This window comes from Protopterus annectens, chromosome 17.part0 (genome assembly GCF_019279795.1).
Source record: "Protopterus annectens isolate FY-2018-M chromosome 17.part0, PAN1.0, whole genome shotgun sequence".
NCBI lineage: Eukaryota > Metazoa > Chordata > Ceratodontiformes > Protopteridae > Protopterus > Protopterus annectens.
In genome coordinates this window covers 448,547,685-448,565,494 of record NC_056751.1, presented here as the reverse complement: position 1 = coordinate 448,565,494, position 17,810 = coordinate 448,547,685, and positions in this window count along the sequence as shown.

Genomic DNA, 17,810 nt, shown 5'->3' with positions numbered 1-17,810 from the left:
AATATCAGTAGGTTCAGTATATTTTGTGCTATTGTGCACTAGCTCAGAGCATATCTGCGAGTTGCCACTTTGATTCTTGACATAGCTAAAGAAGGCTTTGTGGTAATCCTTGGCTATTTTTCTTTCGAAGTTAGCCTTGGATGATTTTATGAGGGACCTTAGTTTCTTACTGATACTGATCAGGGATGTCTTTCCTTCTTAGGATTTGCTTTTTTTTTTAACTAGTTTCCTCCTTTTGTTGTCTAACCTGTTTATGGCAGGGGTCCACCACACTGGTTTCCTTCTCTTAGGGGAGTGAGTCTTGGTTTTGCTAGGGATGACACGATCCATGCATCCTTGTAGGTGCTCATAGAGTGCAATTGTAAAGGATTCTGCATCTTGGGCAGTGTTATCCTTTAGCGTGGGTGCTGTGAAACTTACCATCTCTGCCTTAAGTAAGGTGAAATTTGCTTTAGAAAAGTTTTTCACTGTGGTTTCCTTGGTTGGGGGTGGTGGTGGGGTGTGGACATCCAGAGTGATTAGTTTATGATCTGATCTAACCAGTGACGGGTTGACCTCCGGTGCAGAACACCTGTCGCCCACGTTGGGGATGACCAGGTCCAATATGTTGTGGCCTCTGGTAGGGGTGTTTACCAGCTGATCCAGGGCATTTGAGTTGATAAATTACAGGAAGTGCTGAGCCTGGGAGTTTGTACTCAAGTAGTTTTCCCAGTTAATGGTAGGGTAATTGAAATCACCCAATATCAGGGTGTTCGGTAGGACCTTCATGTTTTCCAGTGTCTCCAGAAAGATGGAGTGGTGGTCCTGGGTCATGGAGGGTGATCTGTAGCAGGCCACAATTTGAATTGCAGATTTGCCCGATGAAAGTTGCACATGGATGATCTCAGAGGTATCATACTGCGCCACTAACCTGGAGGTGTGGGTATCCTTGATGAATATGGATACACCCCCTCCTTTTGTGTTCCGGTTCGTGTTCTGTGGTCGAAATGTATGGTATGAGTTGCAGCCCAGTAGTGCTAGAGTGCTCTCTGGAGCCTTGAACCAGGTTTTAGTTACTGCACAGATGTCGACGTTCTCCATAGGAGTGCTTCAAACGCATGCATTTTGAGATTTAAACTCCTGGCATTGAGTAGCATAACCCTCATTTTTTTACTTGTGCTGTTTACAGAGGTGGGTTTGAATTTTGAGCCTTGCCTAAAAAAGGCACTATGGGGGCAGCAAGAGCCTTGGCCAGTATTCGAAAGCCATGGGGTGACAGTTGCAAGCCGTCTCTTGCGAAGCAACGCGGCCTATCAAACATGTCATCACAGGCTGACAGACACTGTTTCCCCTTTGAGTGACACCAGAAGCTTAGCCAATTGCTGAAATTGATTATTTTTCTTTATACTGAGGTATCATTCTTGGTGAGGGCAGGATGCTACTCAGGGTCAGGGTCATACCCACCTGGGCTACATGATCAGAGAGCTCTTCCATGTCTCTTTCTTGTAGGTACATCTCAGGTCATTCACACCAACATGAACAATGACAGAGTCATATTTGTACTTGTTCTAGAGTGACCCGAGTGCTTGTGTTATGTGGCGGATTCTGGCTCCCGACAGGCAGCTAACAGTAACCTTCTCCTTGTCCAGCCTAGTGAGTGGGGCATCAGTGTGCCTGACTATAGAGTCACCTATTACTAGTGTGTTAGGTATGATATTTCACCTTAAGGGCTGTGATTATGTGGCACATTGATTTTGGGTTTTATGTGTTGTCTGGTTTGTGACAGGAGGTGCAGGTTTTTTGGTTGTCTGCTTTGGAGCTCTCTGATGCTTTTGCAGGTTTTTATTTAGAGCCACCGAGTATGATTTTGTGTATTTATGTGTATTTTTTGGCAGTGCTGGTTTAGTAGGTCTATCTAGGCTGGGGGTGTGGTGCAAGTGTTAACCTTCTCCTCATGACTGTCTGTTCCAGTCTTGGGTGGAGAGACCTTTGCCTCCAGTCTGGCTGTATAATTGCATCTCTCGCATATGTTAGTGTTTGTTGTAGGAGGAGAGGGCTGTCTGTGTACATGAGGCAGTTGTAACATTGCCTCAGGATACCCAGGTTCACCAGCTGGACTGGAGAGTACACCTGAATTTGCCCTTTGGTCATGCCTGAATAGTAGGGTGAGCTGCTTAGTCGCTTGGTTGGTGAGGGGTGGATAAAGAGCCTTGCCCTGCTGGGCAGTCAAGTGTCGGGGTATATTAGTGCTTGCTATTATGTCTGAGCATGTGCTGGACTGCAGGATGCTTTTTGAGTGCTTAGGTTGAAAGTTAGACTAGTTTCAAGTGAAAAACTGAGGAGGAGACTTAGTGGAGCCTGGAATAATTTAGCCCTAGCTAACCGGTGCTGCCCGGCGCACAAAACCGTGCAAACGCGGTTTTTAAACTACTAACTTCTGGGCTGGAACCACTCCTCCAGGGACAGATGGCTGCTCAAAGTTCCCGTCTCTCACAGGTGAACAGAGAAACTTCCCTCTATCCAAGTAAGGTATGGCAACTCAGAAACTTGTAACAGAGCCCTGAATTCAGCACTAGCCTGAAAACTGAACTATACTAGCTTAGAAAGGTGGGAAACAAGATTTTTTTTTGAAAAGATAAGGCAAAAACAGTAAAAAGTACACTTGAAACAGCTTTAAACGACTGCAAGTGATTCGAAAAGGCTATTGCACTTTAGTGTGTAGCTTACAACAGTTAAACAATTTATTTAAACAATAAACAACTTTTTAAAAGTGCAGGCAGTCAAAAAAGTACAATATGTGAAAAAAAACAAGCTTTTAAATCACAATAAGTGCTGGAAAATCAGTGTTTAGGTAGAAAACACTTAAGTACAGCAAGAAAATACAGAAAACTGATAATCACGCCAAAGTCTCTCTTTTAAGCTAGAAGGCTTGCATCAGTTTAAGACTTTCTAGTGCTTTCCAGTAGGTTAGTTACAGGAAAAATGGGAAACAAGCGCAGATGTGATCTTTTGAACCAGAAAGTTGAAAGAGATGGACAACTTCCTGAATGATCAATAAACTACAATTCCTGGGCCAAGAAACACTCCTCTTGTGGTAGACAGGCTACCTAGTACTTACCACTCCCACTGATAAGCTAGAAGGCTTCCCTCCAACACAGAAAGACTTGTGGGGATCAGAAGCTTACAAACAGTCCTGGATACAGCAAATCTGTACCTGGACTAGACTAGTTATGGGAAAGGTGGGGATCAAGCGCAAACATGGGCTTTAAAACCAGAAAGTTGAGAGAGAGCTGGAAAAACTGCCCAAACTGCCAATAAACTACAATTTCTGGTCCAGAACCACTCCTCTTGTGGTAGATAGGCTACCTAGTGCTTACCACTCCCACTGATAAGCTAGAAGGCTTCCCTCCAACACAGAAAGGCTTGTGGTGATCAGAAGCTTACCAACAGTCCTGGATACAGCAACTCAGTATCTGAACTGGGTTAGTTACAGGAAAGGTGGGAAACAAGCGCAAGTGCAGCTTTTAAACCAGAAAGTTGAAAGAGATGGGAAAAAACTACCCAAACGGCCAGTAGCTACAATTTCTGGGCCAGGAACAACTCCTCTTGGGGTAGATAGACTACCTAGTGCTTACCATTCCCGCTGGTAAGCTAGAAGGCTTCCCTCCAACACAGAAAGGCTTGGGGGGCTCAGTAGCTTACTAAGAGTCCTGGATACAGCAAATCTGTACCTGGACTAGACTAGTTACAGGAAAGGTGGGGAACAAGTGCAAATGCAGGCTTTTAAGCCAGCAAGTTGAAAGAGATGGAAAACTGCCTAAACGGCTAATAAACTACAATTTATGGGCCAAAACCCACTCTTCCCATGGTAGATAGGCTACCTAATGCTTACCACTCCCACTGATAAGCTAGAAGGCTTCCCTCCAATACAGAAAGGGTTGGGGGGCTCAGAAGCTTACAAAGAGTCCTGGATACAGTTAATCTGTACCTGGACTAGACTAGTAACAGGAAAGGCAGGAAACAAGCGCAAACACAGGCTTTTAAATCAGAAGGTTGAAAGAGATGGAAGAGCTTCCCAAACAGCCAATAAACTCTAATTTCTGGGCCAGAAACCTCTCCTCCTGTGGTAGATAGGCTACCTAGTGCTTACCACTCCCACTGATAAGCTAGAAGGCTTCCCCCCAACAAAAAAAGGCTTGGGGGGCTCAGGAGCTTACAAACAGTGCTGGATACAGCAAGTCTGTATCTGGACTAAACAGCATTTTTTCCATCCAGGTGGAACGAAGACCACAAAATTGTAATTGGTTGTATAAAAATAGCTTTATTGTCGCTTTCATCTCAAAGAGGCTTTGTCATACATTCCGATGAAGTCTCTTTGAGATGAAAGAGAAAATGAAGATGTTTGTATTTCCTAATTACACTTTTGTGGTCTTCGTTCTACCTGGTTGGTGATTTTTTTTAGTTACATTGTATTTTTTGGCATTTTTTTGCTATTTCATCTTGTGAGAAATTTTTGATATTATTGCACATTTTTGAAAAATAAATGTGCTGCGCAGTTTATGCAGTATAGCTATAGGTATGTATATGCATATAGAGATATACATTTACAACAAAAACCTACAGCATATGGGTAAATATGTAGTTCCACTGCTCTGCTGGAAACATATGGATATTCATATGTGACATAATACAAAGGCTGTATTTTTTGTTTATATACTCACTTATTTATTTATTATATTTCTACTTTCCTGACAAGTCTGAGTACTCACATTTCCAGAACAATCTCCAGTTTTAACTTATTTCAGCAAGTTTTGCAAGTCAATGTGCAGCAAGGTGTGGTTTTATTTTGCATGTTTGCAAATAGAATATTTTTAAATTATGAGATTTCCTCATTCTAGAAACAAGAGAGCTGGTCTGTGACCATAAAGGCCTCTCTATTAAAATGAGTTTCTCTGTGTCTGGAATCACTGTTATCACTTTGTAGCACCTGCATGCGCGCGCACACACACACACACACACACACACACACACACACACACACACACATACAAACACATATATACCCCACATGCATATATATATATATATATATATATATATATAATCTGCATATATATATATATATATATATATATATATATATATATATATATACATATATACACACACACACACCCACACACACACACACACACACACATACATACATACACACACACACACACACACACACACACACACACAGCTATCCTTGCTGTCTGGATCTAAGTTGTCATTTGTTGTATATAACACTTTTAAATAATGTTAACTATGGAGTGCTACAACTGACTTCATCTTAATTCATGTTTTGATAATTATACATTTATCTTATCTGGATTCTTAAAAAAAGAGAGTCTTAACTGGCAGATGTGCAATTGCTCACTGCCAAGGAAAACTCATTTAACAGTACTTAATCAAATGTAGCAACAACAAATTAAATGGTGACACTGAGTGGGAACTTCACTTTAATTTTTATGTTACATCTAAGTGAACTTGCATAATTTTCTTGTCACTCCATTATTGTAATTGTTGCTATATATTTAAAGGTAGCACATACAAGTCCCAAAATGTCTTATTTAAATATTGTATTCTCATAAATCTGCTATTTACCCCCCCCCCCCCCCCCCCCACACACACACATGCACAAAAGTCAAACTAAGGTTCCAGAATTAACTTACTTTCAACAGCAAACACTAAATGATCAACACTCTGTAAGTAAATGTTAATATATGTATGATCGAGCAGAATTTCTTAGTTGGGCAATGAACTGACCTCATGCCAGTCTTCATTTTGATATACTTCCAGCTGCTGAATCCTATACTATACTGCATGGCTCAGCTTCTGCTTTAGAAAAAAAATGCTGTTGTTAGATTTACTGAGCATATTGGAGTTTTATGTACTTCATCTTTCCTAGAAAGTCTAGTAAATTTCAAAAATGTGTAAATTTTGAATATCTGTAACAAACTAAGATTTCTTAGATTCTGTTTTTAAATAAGTTAACACTTTATTTAGCAAGGGCTGTTCTGACTGATCCTGTGGTACACACATGCAGAAAAGCATGCACTGCACCCAGATGACCCATGTTCACTTAGGGGCACAGGCACTGGAAGGACTGGCAGAGGGAATGCAAATGAGAGGCTGATGCCTGCTCACCTATTCTGGATAAAGTGAGACTGTCCAGCCTTAGTGCAATAGTAGCATAAACAGCCTAATGATCTTCATGCTGCAAGCAGTGTACTGCTTGGCTGGAAGGTGTGTATGTATGCAAGCATGCCTGTACCTGCCAAAGGTAGCAATATAGGAGCTTGCATAACTGCCACAAGGTAGTGGGGGGGGGGGGGTGAGATAGAAAAATGCTGCACTGGCACACAATGTCCTCACTGGCTCTTCATGTCAGTCAAGTTGAGCCTATAGAAGGCTTACACAGATTTGGTAAACCCAGTGAATGAGAAAAGGAACCGATGGTCATTAGTGCAGTTAGGGAAAATGCTGTTTTTTTTTTTTGTTGGTTTGTTTTTTTTAATTAAATTGCTACTGCTGCAATGTTTAAATCTTAAGTTTATGTATAAAATGTCTGCTTCACAGTTCTAGGCTCTGGGATTCAGTCCTAATCTCCTGTTATAATAGATATAGAGTTGAATATAGGTGCAGTATTTTCATTGTTTTTCTGCATGTACTATGAATGTCCTTCATAATCCCCAAAACAAGCTGACTGATTCTACTCTAAATTGGTCAGATACATTACATTTTGTTACTCTGATCTTTTAATACATGTTGTACCTGAACTGCTTTTCTTACTTGAATAACAAATTAATAAATTTAATAAAAATTAATGTAAAATCTACTTGTTTTCGGTTTAAATAAAAACAATTATCAAGTCTGTCAGTCAGTGAGCAGGTATCGCCATGATAGTAATTTTTATAATCATTCTTGAATATGACCAACACATTGTTGAGAAAATGAAATATAGATATCTATAGTTTTTTCAGGTTTATTTTGAATTTTACAGTTTTGGCTTTGGGGACACTGAGTAAATAAATGGATTCATAAATATTTCAGTTTCAGCAGTATTTTTGATAGCTAATGTTCTTGGACCATCAGTGTATAACTTTAGTTGCAGTATTTGCATAAATAAATGGTGACTGTAACAGTTTCAAAATATTATAATCATCTGGAAAGTGGTATTTGTACATGTTACACCAGTTAGATACAATGTTAACATTCCACTCCCTTACACAAAACACATTTATTTTATGTGTTCATTTATTTATGTATTTTTTTTTCATTTGCTAACTGTGGAAGAATACTGATCCAGATGAACCATTTTAGGTTCAGCCCACAAGGAAAAAAATACATAAACAAAGATAAGTGTTGAAACCAAGGCAGCACTGCAAGCAGAAGAAGCTGACAAAATGCAACACATTCTACAGTTTTTGCACTGAAAAGAAAAGTCATTCAATTTACATAATGCAGAAATAACGGCACTATTTTAAGGAAAAAGAACAACTTCAGTGAATTATTTTAAGTTCAAGTCTGAGGGAAGATAGAACCTGAGACAGTTGTAGAGTTTTGAAGTGCTTAGAATGTGTGAATTGAAAGGGTAAAGTCTGAGACAGAAGAAGAAGAGATATAGTTACTATGGCTTAAATAATTATTAGGGTTTGGAATTGTTGCAATATCTACAGTTAAGGCTTACTGTTTTATTCAGCATTCCTATTTCTAAGGCATTTGCAATTAGTTTCTTTCAGCATATCCCTTCTGGGTTAACTGGAATTGGAGGAAGGAAAAGAGTTAACTTTTTCAAGTAACAATTTCTAAATTATTTATTTTATTTATTTATTTGCAGTTGGTTTACCAGGATAGTCCATTGGGCCAAAAGAACCCGTTTTCAATGGAGTCCTGGGGAGAAAAGCTCCAGCACAGACAAAATTAGGTACATACAAGATTGCTAAAATAATGATAATTATACAAGTAGTAGATAAAACATTTTGCTCAAAATTCAAGAAGCATTCAAACATTACAATAAATGAAGATTAATGCGAAGTAAGTGAGCTGAGACAGTAATGTGATTTACATAACAGAGTTGTAATTGAGAGGGAACATAACATTACATTACAGAGTAGTTATTCTGAAGGAGCACAAGCTTTGTTAGGTAAAGTTGAGTATGAAGGCATAGAGGAGGTTGGATGCCATATATTTATGAGGGGTGGGAGCAAGAACAATCCCATTGGGACCTGAGATGTGTATGGAGGGAGTTTTTGAATATGTAGTGATTAGAGGTGGTACGAATGGATGGTGGGAGTGAGTTCCATTTATTTAAGGTAATGTTCTGAAAGCTGTAATCTGCCTAGGGAGAGCTTGTCTTGAGGGATATATAAAATAGTAGTGGAGTATGACTGAGATGTGAAACTGTACATAGGGGCCATTTTGTTAGCCTACCTATAAGGAAGGGGAAAGGTTCTAAATTCATAAATTTACAGGATGGTGATTTTACTTACAATTTACAACCTGCTTAACTGGTATCCATTTTATTTTATCAATGACATAACAATGATGTTCTTTTTGTGGGCCAGGGTGATAAATTTGCAGATGCTGATGGTGATAGATTTTGGTGATCTCAGATTATGCTTGTATGCAGTTGCTATAATTGGCAGATCACACTCAAGCTGAGTAAGTAGAAAACACTTAAATGTAGCCATTCTTCCATATGAGTTACGGAACTGGGAAATCCTTATCGTTCCAAACAGTTTTAGCAATCTTTGAATTGCTTGAATTGGAAGTTGAATGCTTGGTCCAAACCCCAAGATATTCAAAATATGTGGTAGATTTGACCGGTTATTGGTTTTCGTACAATATGGTCAAATGCTGAAGAACTAGAGACAGTTATTTACCTCATACATAAAATAGATTTGATTTGGTTTTACCCATAATAAGTCTATTTTAAAACAACAGTGATCTGTTTCTTGTTCTTTTTCAGTAGTGGGGTGGGAAGCATTGACCAAATATATAAACATAACATATTTATATAAAACATATGAGATTTCTGTGTGATCTCTAGGAATTTTAAGGTAAAGAAAAAGTACAATAATGGTGAAAAGGCTAATCCGTGTGAAACTCCATTAGATAGCAAACACGAAGGAGAAGCAGAAAATTTCATTTTAAAATTTAAAGTAGTTGTTGTTCAGAAAGCATTTGAACTGAGGTAAGGTTTCTGTGCTTATTCCTGCTCTAAATACTAAGATAGACAAGAATCTCTGGTGAAATGGTGGACAGCAGCAATAAACAAACTCTATAATAAAAGGAAAAATTGCTGTCCAGGGCCAAGAAGGAGCAGGTAGCAAGTTGGAAGCAATCTCTCCTTTGTCTAAACAAGCAAATAAGGTCAGTGGTGAAATGCTTTAAGGCTAACATGGAGTCCAAATGGGCTATATCCACCAAGGACAATCACAAGGCCTTCATCACATATGTCCGGAATCTTAAAGGCAACACCCAAATCTGCTCAGAATTGGTGGTCAGTAACACAGCATACACAAATGCCATAGATATAGCCAACTTGCTGGCAGACAGGTTCAGTGAAAACTTCACCCCCCTGCCTCCCATCAGTAAACAGGACATCCCCAGCACCTTCCCCCCTCCCCTCATCACCAGAGTGCAGGTCCTTAATGCCCTCTCAAAGGCAAAAAAATACAGTCTCCATGGGACCCAAATAACATCCCTGGCTGTATCCTACATGAACTCCAGGATGATCTCTCAGCTCCATTAGATACTCTATTCAACCAAAGCCTGAGCACCGGCTTCATCCCAGCTGAATGTAGTACAGCCACTGTTATTCTTCTACACAAAGGTGGAGCATCCACTGACCCAGGCAGTTATAGGCCCATAAGCCTAACTAACTTGATTTGCAAGGCCATGGAATGCAATATAATGGACCTTATAAACAAGGACATTGGCAGCCTCCAGACACTTGACCCCACATAGTTTGGTTTTGCCAAAGGGAGATCACGCCTGTTAAACTTGGTCGACTTCTTCGAAACAATCAACAAAGCCATGCTCGAGAAGAAGACAGTGCACACCGCCTACCTTGACCTGGCCAAGAACTTTGACACTATTTCCCACTCAGGCATAGTAGATAAATTCTCCCAGCTAGGCATCAACTTGTATGTTACCAGATGGGTAGCTAACTGGCTCACTGATAGAACCCACTCAGTCAAAGTAGGGGAAGGCACCTCTAGTATTAGACCAGTAATGAGCAGTTTACCCCAAGGATCAGTATTGGGGCCTTTACTGTTTGGGATTTACTTTTCTGAGGTGCAAGCCAAAACCAATGATCTGTGACTGACCAAGTTTGCAGATGACTACAAGCTGGGAGCTGTCTTAAATTCCCCTAGTGATGTGAATATCCTCCAAGATGGCCTTACCCAAACTAATGACTGGTGCCAGAAGCATGGCCTCAAACTGAATACCAAGAAATGCATCATTATCCCCTTTGGGGAAAATGTCATCCCCACTAATTATCACATTAATAACAATGTACTAAGCATGCAGTTAGTCATGAATGGCTTGGGCACCCAGGCTGATAGCAACCTGACTTTTGACCACCATGTTGCCTCATTGTACAGAAGGCTTTCTATATGGTCTACCTAATAAATAATGGTATTTCATCCATGAACAAGGAGGTCATAACATCCCTGTACTCTTCCCTTATCAGACCCATTATCCAATACAATGCCCCTTCGACATGTACCTTGCCAAGCACATGCAGCAGTTGGAGAGACCACAGAGGTTCCTGACCAGGAAAATCCAGGGTCTAAAACACCTATCCTATACAGATAGGCTAAAAGCTCTGTCCCTCTACTCAGTCTCATACAGACTGCTCAGAGGTGACCTGTGTCTGGCATACAAGGCCATTTCAGACCCAGCCTTGATGGAGTTGCTGCATATTCGTAAGACAAACTCGGCTCGCTCAACCCACACACAAGGACTTAACCTGGTCTGAGATATTAATAGAACTTGTTGGTGGGATACATTTGTGTCCCAAAGACTGCCCCATCTGTGGAATAGACTCCTTCTCCATGTCAGGCAGAGTACCTCTCTAGCCCTCTTTAAGAAGAACCTGGACAACTGGATGGGAAACAGAAAATACACCCCTGAGATCCCACCTGTGTCCCTGCTGGACAGTGCTTGCTGTGCTCAGCCCATGCACCCACATATGGTTTATATCCCCTGAAATGACAGTTGAAAAGTTATTTTATAATAACAGGACAGACCATACCCCCATATGCTACAAAGGTTTTTTTCTTTATTTTTTTATTAATAATTGATAACCATTTTGGAATGTGGTATTCCAGCTGTGATTTACTTGTTTTCAAAGATGTTCACATGTATTGACATTGTTGCCTGTAGCAGTAATAGTAAGGTTGCACATGATGCATCTTCTCTGCTGTAGGAAATGTGCAAGGACAATTAACGCATCTGTCTTCATAGAAGCTTGAAAGGATGAGGGTGAGTTCTGGCCACAAACAAACTTATAAATGCAAACATGCTATATAAAAGGTATAGCATGCTGGCATTTGACTGAGGTGTGAATGCTTGTTAAGAGCATGCAAGAGATAAGTGCAGCACACTGTGAAATGCACTTGAACCTATAACAGCAACTACACATATTTGCTGCAATGTAACTCCTAGAGCTCAGCATGGCTGAGACTTATTTGTGCAATAACCTCCCAAATCAGCTTCCTACTTATGGCTTCATTCCACCATTTTAAGCATCTCTGTTGATTGTGTTTGTCACCTCTTTTTGAGCTTATACAATTGTGTTGATTATTAAGAGGTGCTTTATTCATGATCCCTTTGTTGGTCTCTTGATATCTCTGTGCAAAGTCCATAAAAAGTACAAAATAACTAAATGAGTCTATTATAACAAAGGATGACATGGGGTTATTAGTGAAATTGGTATGACTTGTTCAATATTACCTAGTATTTACTGGTAAGACATGACATTTTACAATATTTTATAATATTTGTCTGATAACTCATGAACTGCTTGAGAATTTACAAACTGCCATTTTCAGTGCCCTTTACGTCTGTCATGTGGCTTACTGCAGGCTGTGGTCACTGCCAGTGGGTAATGCCCAGACCCTATTACAGGACATCTTCATTAAATTAAGCACTGACAAACATAAGCTATTATTTAATACTCCCTATACAACACCCTCACTGCAAACACATACAGCCATATATGTTAGTATTGCAACAGAGGGACACATAACACAGGCAATACTGCCAAGAAAACTAAAATACACAACTGAGAATCATGTTTCAATATGCATACTATACCTTTTGTTCCTTTTTATAACACACTGACATGCATGATTTATGATAAATTAAAGTATCATTCAAAGGGGGCAGGCAAAATTTTGACCCAGTATGTGATTGCAGGTCACAAAATGTTGCAATAGCAGTGAACAAGACCGGACAGTGAGAACTTCAGTCCTTAGTAGAATCTCATACTGATTGATACTATGAAGACACATGGAAAACATATTTTTTGTTAAAGGGTGGGGGAGCAAAAAGAAGCATAGGGAGCCAAGGCATGGAGGGAAGTAATATCTGACATAAATATTGCAGTGGAAGTAATGGCACCTGGTCATGGTGTAGGAAAAGTGCAAATGACATGATTGGATGTGCCAGAGCAAAAGTTATGCAGAATGCAATTGTCTGAAGTAGAATTGATTGTGGCCCTTACAATCTCTAACCATCTGGTCATCCTATCTTTATAAAAAATAATTCCACCTGTCACAAATCACATTAACCACATCTTGACATATTTATTCATATGGTCAAACCAGAAAAAAACTATCATGATCATTGTTAAGGTTTAAAATGTCCCAGAATGGTAGCTGGCATAGTGTTTACCTATGAACCACCCATTTTGCCCCCAGCAGCAGGTTGATCCTGACAGCAGAATATCTGTTGGTGATGATGCCATATTTCTCATATCCATAAACCAGACTGAAGACAGTGACACACAGTCTCAGAGTATACTGACAGAATCCCCTACAGCACAGCAGGTAGATAAAGCTATAGTCAGCGACACAAGCTCACACACTCAGCAGAATGAGGAAATTAAGTTACATAATGAAGGGACATTGCACAGCATTATACCTGCCTCTTTTGCAAACTCTGAACCATGTTGAGCCCCTTTAAGACTATCATAGGTGTTCACCAGGCTAATGACCACTAGGGCCTTGTTAAGCCATGCCATGCATCCCAAATCTCTAAATTCAGGTACTTCTTCCTAAGTGTAAGCTGGGGCTCAGAAGATGAACATTTACAAGCAGGGGCCCGGGAGATGAAATGTTTACAGGTTGCCTGTTTCCATTAGAGACATAGATGCCAAATCAGGTATGGGTTTCCTGTTCCCCATCCCATTGTTTAGTTACACTTGAATTGAGTTAGGGAGGAACTCTGCTACACATTGATGGGGAATCTGTTCCAGAATACATACCTGCCTCTCCAGCAGGTCCTATTTATATCACAGGCAAAGTTTCAGTCTTTAGAATGGGTACTTCTGGTGCTCTTTGTTTTGTGAATATGCAGGAGATCCATCAGAGTGGGGTTTGACAGTCTCTCATATTCCAGTCTTTGATCTCCTTTCAACAGCCTGTATGGTACAGAATACAGCGATAGGGCCTTGACACAGTCTGCATAGGACATGTTACTTACACACTATATTCTTTTAGTGAGGAACCTATGTGGATGTTCCAAATGTCGGATGTGGCTGATTAGGTACATATCAAAGTAACCATTGTACTCAATGGTAGGTCTAATGAATGTTGAATATAGTGGAATAATGACTTCCTTGGACATAGATGTCATATATTTGTTTATAAGTTGCACAACGTAGAATGATTTTCTCACTACTGTATATACATTTTGGTCAAAGGCTGGATTACTGTCTATGCGAGTCCCCATGTCCCTGACTACTGGGTCATCTCTTAGGGGCATGTTGTCAACATGATAGATACCAGGGGTGGGTGACTTCATGAAGGATAATATTATGCATTTCTTGGCATTTAGTTTTAGTCCATAGCTCTAAAACCAGTTGTTTGTTTGTATCAGCCCTTCCTGAAAAATATTTGTGTGAGTGGGGGATTCAATGGCAGATCTTAATTTAAAGTGATCTGCAAATTTATTAACCAAAAGGAGACTGGCATTGGCCTTGACTTCAGAGAAGTGATTGCCAAAAAGGAGCTGTCCCAGGACTGATCCCTAAGGGAATGCACTTGTGGCTGGCCTCTTTGTAGAGGTGGAGTCCCCAGATTTAACTTCCTCGGTCCTGTCTATTAGCCAACTGGTTATCCACCAGATGACATAAGGGTTTGTACCTAACTTCTTGAGGTTATCAACAATGCCCAAGTGAGGTATTTTTTCAAGTTCAAGGTAGGCAGTGTATTTTGCCGTACTCCTTTGCTTCAGTGACCTTCCCAAAAAAGTCCACTAGACTGAGTTTGCATGACCTGTCCTTGACAAAACTAAATTGGGTGTGGTCCAGTGTCTGGAGATTTCCTATGTCATTATTGATCATTTCCATGATAATTATTTCCATAGTTTTGCATACAAGACTAGTGAGGCTTATGGTTCTGTAGTTTCCAGAGTCTGTAGATGGCCCAACTTTGTACAGGGGGATGACGGTCACTATTCTCTATTCGTGAGACACAAAATGCGTTTGGAGACTATATTTAAACAGTAGTTTCAGAGGACCTGATGTATCATATTTCATGCTATTGAGACGGCATCCTGGGATACCGTCTGAGCTTGCTAATGCAGCATTCTTGGTCTTAGAGAGAATATTGAGAACCTTTTCCCTAGTGATAGCAGAGGAAGATATATTTGATGGTATTTCCTGAGGGACATTTGAGGAGAAGAGGGGGTAAAGTTGGAGTTCAGTTTGTTGGCCAGTAGGTTTGCTATATATTCTGGCCCATTAAAGGTGACTCCATTAACAATGAGCTCTGCACACAATTGTGTATTGCTTTTGAGGTTGCAGACATAGCTAAAGAATGACTTGTGGTTGCCATTGGCCTGGGAGGCCAAATTTACCTCAAATTTGGCTTGGTATACTTTATTTGTTGTCTGAGTTGTTTGTTTAGTTTGATGAGAGTGCTTTTATCCTGTTGTGTGCAGCACCTCCTAATTTTTTCCACAATTTTATTCCTTCTGTTATACAGCCTATTGATGTTGTGATTCCACCAGGGTAGCTTGTTTTTTTGAGTTAGTTCTGTACTTCTTCCTAGTGGGTACAGCTGCCTCCATGCAGATATTAACATGCTTGTGTAGTGTTTCTATATGTGTTCTCAGCTTTTATGGTAGCTTGAAATTTTGCCAGGTTATCACTTAATAGTACATAGGTTAGTAGTTCCTGAATATTCCAGGTTTAGCTGGGGTTCAGATTTCATTTTACTTCAAAGGAGACCATTTTGTAGTCTGACCTTACCAGAGAAGACATTACACTAGGGGGTGTGTGACACTCTCCCTTATTAGTGAGGACCAGATCCAGTATGGGTGCACCCCTGTTTAGTGTAGTGACAATCTGGTCCAGGGCATTTGTGTATACAAAAATCCAGGAATCTATGTGCCAATACATTTTGTGTTGTATATGATTCCCAGTTAACAGTGGGGTAATTAAAGTCACCCATGAATATAGTATTCAGTTGGATGGTGAGTTTTTGTAATGAGTTTAAATACATTGTATGGATTTCATGTGTCATACATTAGGGGAATACAGCCTGCTGTGTGTATTTTAGCTTCAGTGTCCTAGTCTGTAAACCCTCCTCCACTGACATCCTGCTGACCAGCTTTTATTATCTACTTCCTAACAGACAGTGGCATTTACTCATATTGCTCTTACTTAAACTATTTCTTTCTATTTTAGTTTATTCACTTCTTCAACACTTGCTATTCTCATTATTTATATCCTCCTGTCTTTCTTTAGTAGAACTGCATAACTTTGATGAAGTCACCCTTGGTCTCCTCCCTTCCTTTCTGATTTCTCCTTGCCCAAGACAGTTATTAAACCACTTTCATCTCCGAGCTAGTATTTGTGCACAGTCAAGAATGACTCAGTGCACTCAACTGTCTCCTTAGTGTGTTTCTGTTTTGCTGTAAAAGTGTCCCTGTAAGCAAATAGATATGTATTTAATAGTGAAGCCTAGAGTTTGAATACCAGTCTGTGGGCTGTATTTTTATGTAAATTATATATATTATGGCAGCTTAAAACAAAGAACTTTGTCCACTGTAATAGCTCCAGTTTCTTAAACCACAGCACTCCCATTGGTACTTTCTCCTTTAACTGAGCTCAATTCATTGTTTTTTGCAGTCCACTGTCTCCCTTCCTTAAGTTTATTTCTCTTCTTGTGTAACCACTTTGAGTTCTGAGCCAGTCATTTTTTTCACAGCTGCACTACTGCCTTCTGGCTTATTTTTCCCAATGTTTTGCTGATCTGTGGAGGTTGGGGGTGGCCCTTGAACTTTGCATTTTAAGGTCCATAGAAACCTTCTTACATCATACAGTTGTTCTGTCACATGCAATTTTTTACTGTTATCACCATTAGTCAGGTCAAGGTCGTAAGGGACTAACTGTCCTACTAAAACTGTGTTCTAGAGCAACAAAATTCAAGACTTTTATCCACTAGCTCAGAGGACTTTTAAACTGCATTGTTCCTTTTACTTATCACTCTCAGCATATTTTTGGCTGTTTAAGTTAAGTCACTTATTTTTTTCCCTCTCTGTGTCTCTTTGCCAAGTTTTCAACCCACTTCTTTCACCCTCACTAATGCTTGGACTCACTATGCTCCCCTACCCTACCCCCATTTCCAACCTACCCCCTCTTACTCTATATTTATACTTCCATGATACTACTCACATATTCCTCAAACCAGAAAAACACAATCAGCAGAATTGCTCCTAATAGTAATTCCCACTCTTGTTTTCCACCCAAGACTCTCTCTCAGAGTGACTCAATCCTAAACCCTTATAACTATCAAATTACATCTCTACAACCAACCCAGACAAGTCTAATGTTTTCTAATCATTTACAACAAATATAAAACCCAAGTTAAATAAGATGTTCCTAAGTCAGATTATTTTATTATTCCTCTTCACTCTAGTAGCTTAAATCACCAATTATCGGATCCATATCCTTCAAATACTTAGGACTTCAACCAGTCCTCACAAAGAATATCAATGTCTACCCAGTCTGCTTTGCTCCATAACATCCTGTCTCTACAAATAAACCATATGTGATTTATTTATCTATAAATATATCAAAACTAAGTATCCAATTTTACTATCAAATACCAAACCAAGACCAAAACACACCTGGCTACACTCTTCCCTCTGTAAAATATCAATTCCATTCAAAAATGAGTGGAGATATTCACCCCAACCCAGGCACCACCGTTCACAAAATCATCACTTCCAACCCCAAAATAAACCAGTTACCTAATTCATCTCAACAAAAAACTGAACCCAAACTCACCTTACTAAATAATGAACCTAAGATTATGTGCATTAAAATCCATGACACACATGCCTACCTTGCCACATACACTCCTGATGTATTCATAACTACTGTAACCTGGCTAAGAAAAGAAATAAAGGATAAGGAGATCACTTCCCCAATACAATATAGTCTGGCATGACAGACAAAACAAGCATGCAGGTGGTGTAGCAATCATCCATAAAAATCCTGTAACCATTGACTTACGTCCACAGGAAAGACCCACATTTAA